General features: G+C 40.2%; 1 pseudogene; it reads left to right on the top strand.

The window, feature by feature from the left end:
• The first annotated feature begins 1,297 nt into the window (after positions 1 to 1,297).
• LOC115078519 lies at positions 1,298 to 1,953 on the top strand (annotated as a pseudogene).
• The last annotated feature ends 3,057 nt before the right edge of the window (positions 1,954 to 5,010 follow it).

Here is a 5,010-nt window from a genome sequence, read left to right as displayed (position 1 = left end):
CATCTCTCTCATTAGCAGCCTATTCTATGTGAAAATGCTCTAGACCTTGGGAGCGTAGGGACTTCTCTGGGGTATACCAACTGATTCTTTCTCTCAGTTAGTATGTACTGTATACTTAGCTGATTTCTTTTCATTGGGAGCTCAAGCTTTACATTCACGGACTGTAAGGATTTTTTTTTTTTATTAGTATCGTATTCGTTCTGGAAGAAGATTATTTGCAATTAGGATAATTTTATTTGACCATTATGCAATAATATCTTTTGATGGTTTACGGATTGGCCCAATACAAGTTATCTCATCCTGAATATAATCCATTATTATAATGGGTATAAATTCGGCAATAAAAATTGTCCATTACAAGTATATTTTGTTAGTTTGATTCAAATGTGTTAAGGTTTCCTGGAACGGGCTCAGCATACATTTTAGCTGATTTTACAATTTGGGATGGGAGATAATTTATCAGGGAGATGTATGATTTATCCAGCGATATCGGAAAGTCCAGAAAAAAAATCAGAATACAACTACAAGATAAGTGGTCGGTATGCAGCAAGTGAAACTATCTATAAAATTACAGACTAGAAAAATGATAATAGATTTTTTTAGGGGCGCTCATTGTGGCTGCAAGTGGCGAGGGTAACTACACGTTTTATACATTGAGTGTTCCGGGCTTCCTAAGACAGTTATGGCCTGAAAAAAAAATAGTCACCAATCAAGGACTGGAAAGAACAGACACAATTACAATGTAAGTGTAGAGAACTATAAAGCAACTGTGCAGTAGTTCACAAGACAAGGCTTATAACCCTCGAGCTATTTAGTGAGGCTTCAGTAGGTAACACCATTTGCAAAGGGGCAGCCCCCGACCCGTCCGTGTTTCGCCGGAGGGGCTGCGTCCGGAGAGACATCCGAGGCTTAACCACCTTCCATCACTGTAGAAATCGGAGCAGCTGAAGCAGGAGACATTAATTCACTACAAGCTGTACAAAATCATTAGCCACAACTGGAGATGAGATCGATGTCTTGCTTTATCAAATTTGATCATAAAAGTATTCCAGATGCAAATACGATGTGACCGTATCCTGTAGAATATTAGAGAGGGCGATTTAGCGGGGGCTACATCCCAGTTTATTTTGCATAGAGAACACATTCACTCTGAAGCGCTCACTAGAAATGCGAGTGATACTTGGGTGGCCCTTTTCATAAAGGCTCCCTTCCTTGTTTCTTATGCAAATTCCGCATCTTTCCTTCCTGTTTAAATAGAGCCCTCCTTATTTTTCGGACTCTGCCTCTTGCAAGCGATAAACTGACAAGAATTTATCCCTGCACTTTTTTTCCTGAAGTCATGAAACGGTTTTCTTTAATTTTTCTGCTGGCCATTCCCCACTGTAAGTCTTTCCGAAAGAGATAATGCGCTTTTGATTTTCGTCCTAATTCCATGCGAGTTAGTAATAATAAAATACCAATGTTCTGTTTTTTCCTTAAGGTGTCCTCTCTCAGGTGACATTGGACCAGCCACCTTCCGCAGTCCTGAAGCCCTCACAGACCCTCAGTCTGGACCTGCAAAGTCAGCGGAATTTCCATCGATGACAGCAGCTATTCATGGCACTGGGTTCGGCAGCGTCCAGGACAGGGACTGGAGTGGTTGGGATACATATACTATGATAGCAGCACAGGCTATGCGTCTTCTCTGCAAAGCCGATTAAAAATCACCAAAGACACCACCAGTCCCAAGAACGAGTATTCTTTGCAGATGACCGCATGCGAGCTGAGGACACCGCCACGTATTACTGTACGAGGAGCACAGCCACGAAAATCTCATCTGGCCTAAAGCAAAAACTTTCAGTTCTGCAGCATAGGAAATGCGCGCGAGTTCCTTACATCAGACCTGTGGATTCGTTTGTTTGTATATCAGTGTGTAAATGGGAATGTAAATGTAACGCTCAATTAATAATATAAGCAATAAAAAATAATTAGAATTACCCTTTCTTCCAACAAGTATATTTAGTTATTTATTTATTTGCTTTATATACCGACATTCGTTGGAGTACATCACATCGGTTCACATTATAACAGTTGGAATAGTATGACAAGGGTGTCTTAACCATTTATACATTGTAACATTAAACCTTAATGGGTGAACATTAAAAACATATCACAATAAACATTTATACATTTTTACATTAAACCATGGTGAGTGAACATTAAGCATTTATAACAATGAACATTAAGGATTGGATATTGAAAATTCAATTTTCTGGCTGGGCTAAGATGCCTCATACCGATATAATATAGCATGTAACCAATTTTAACTTGCTATTAAGGTGTCTTAATAATGTTACATGGATACATTGGAGGGGGGAGGGCATGGGGGCAGAGAGTAAGACATAGAATGCAGTAGAGAGGGGGTGGGGTCATGGGGGTTTATCTGTGTGTTGGGTAGGCTTTATGGAATAGCCATGTTTTCAATTGTTTTTGAAAGATTGGGTGGAGGATTCCAGTCTGAGATGGGAGGACAGCTTGTTCCAGAGGGTGGGGCCAGCTACTGAGAAGGTACATTGTCTGGTGGAGGCAAGGTGTGCTAGTTTTGTGTGGGGGATGGCAAGCAGGCCTGTGTTTTGGGACTGCAGGTTTCTCTGGAAATCGTGGGGTTGGGGAGGGTCATTAGACCATTTGATTTTTCAATTGTTGATGGTTTTGTGCAGGAGGGTGAGGATTTTGTATTGTGACCTGTACATTATGGGGAGCCAGTGGAGTTCTTTTAGCATGGGGGTGATGTGAGATGAGTGGTTGGTGTTTGTGAGAGATCTGGCTGCTGCATTTTGCAGGAGCTGGAGAGATTTGGTGGTGGAGGTAGGTAGTCCGAGGAGGAGGGAGTTACAGTAGTCCAACTTGGAGAGTATGAGGGATTGTAGTACAGTGCGGTAATCATGGTAGAATAGCAGTGGTTTGAGTTTTTTGAGGACTTGCAGTTTGTAATAGCCCTTTTTGATTGTTAGGTTGATGTGTTTTTTCATGTTGAGTTCCGAGTCGAGGGTGAAACCAAGATCTCTAACTTCATTGGTGAGAATGGTGCTTGGTTGACTGGGGGTGATGTCTTAGATGGTTTTTGTTGAGGGTTTGTTTTATATGTGTAAGATTTCTGTTTCTTTGTGGTTGAGGGTGAGCGATAACTGAGTGAGGAGGTTTTTTATTTGGATGGAGAGGGACTCCCATAGTGAGATAGTGTTTGGGTATGCTTTCTTTGATGGGGAAAAGAATCTGGATGTTGTCAGCGTAGATGTAATATGAGAGGTCCATGCTGGAGAGGAATTTACAGAGGGGGAGCATATATATATTGACAGGGTGGAGGAAAGGGATAATCCTTGAGGTATGCCGTGGGGGAGTGGGAATGGTTCTGATTTGCAGTTGTTTAGGCAAACTTTGTAGGATCTGTTGGATAGGTAGGATCAAAACCATTTGAGGGTGTTTTCACTTAGCCCAATCTCAGTTAGTCATGTAATTAGTATGGCATGGTTTACAGTATCGAATGTGGCAGAGATGTCCAGTAGAATGAGAAGGTAGGAATGACCAGTGTCGATGCCTCTTAGAGCTGTGTCTGTGAGCATAGGAGGAGAGTCTCAATGCTGAGGGATTTTCTGAAGCCATATTGGGTGGGATACTGGATGCTTTGGTTTTCTAAATGTTCAGAGAGTTGGAGATTCATGTGCTTCTCGATGATCTTGGATATGAATGAGAGATTTGAGATGGGTCTGTAGTTGGAGAGATCGGTGGGGTTGAGATGTGGTTTTTCCAGAATGGGTTTGATTATGGCGCATTATGTGCATGTGGTGTGCTTATTTGTATGGGTTTGTGCATGTATATGTATATGTTTGCTTTTTCTGTGTGCATGTTTTTTGTTTATCCATGTGTTGTATGTGTACGTTTGCATATGTTTGCGTTTCTACTATGCCTCTTTACATACTGTATGTCAGTCTTCTGTGCTTATATGTGTTTGAGTGTTTTTATTTGTACGGTTCTGCGTCTGCATTGTCTGTATCTTTTTTAGATTATGTTTTATGTTTGTGAGGCTGTATTTTTCTTGCATATTTCCATGCTTTATGTGTTTACATGTGTGGGGGCAATGTGGTGTTGCATATATTTTGTGTTTCTGTTTGAGCATTTGTGTATATGGTTTGTGATATGCTTGGTGTGTGTATGTGTGTGTGTGTGTGTGATGTACCATTTTAGTGTTTGTGTATGTTTGTAATTTTGTACAAGTGCGTTCATCTGCCAGAAGCCAGATGAAGGGGTTCACTGGGAAAGTGGACTGGTTATTTCAGTTCTTAAGACAGCAATCCTACTAAAGCACTAGTGACTCACTGACCAACCAGCTTGTAAAGCTATCCAGTGCTTGCACTGAGTAGTCCATCTCGAAACCCAGACAGGCGACCAACAAGCCAAAAAAAAACCCCTCTACGATTTTATATAAATAGCAAAAGATACAGAACAACAGGTTCTACTCATGGTGAGGGCATGCTATTTGCTTGTATGTGTCTGTATGTATGGATGTGTATTTGTATTCATCTGTGACCTTTCTGTGCATATGTTTGCATTCTTGTGTATTTGTGTGTATGTGAATGCAAATCCTTTTTTCCACATTTCCTCTTGCCGTTGAAGCAAAGAGATCAATAGCTTTCAAGGATTTAAATCATAGTACCAAACTGCAATTCAGCTACAATTAGTTTAATTTCACAACAGGAAAGAAAAAAAAAATCTACTGTAAAACAGTGAATGAAATCCATCAAATGAGTGTTATCAAATCATTTATTTATTAATATTTTATATTCTGTCTCTTCCCAAGTTGGTCTCAAGGTGGATTATAATACATTTAAATGAACAGAGGTATTAGAACAGTTTGCCTCAAATCAGAATTTGCAATTAATGAAGCTTAGGGATCCAGTATAGAGAATTCTATTTGTAAATAAGTTTCAAGAGCTAGTTGAATCTCAATTCTGCATAACACAGTCTTCCATA

This window comes from Rhinatrema bivittatum, chromosome 16 (genome assembly GCF_901001135.1).
Source record: "Rhinatrema bivittatum chromosome 16, aRhiBiv1.1, whole genome shotgun sequence".
In the NCBI taxonomy this organism is placed as follows: domain Eukaryota; kingdom Metazoa; phylum Chordata; class Amphibia; order Gymnophiona; family Rhinatrematidae; genus Rhinatrema; species Rhinatrema bivittatum.
Note: the sequence above shows the minus strand (reverse complement) of the source record. Positions and strands in the feature narration are given on the sequence as shown.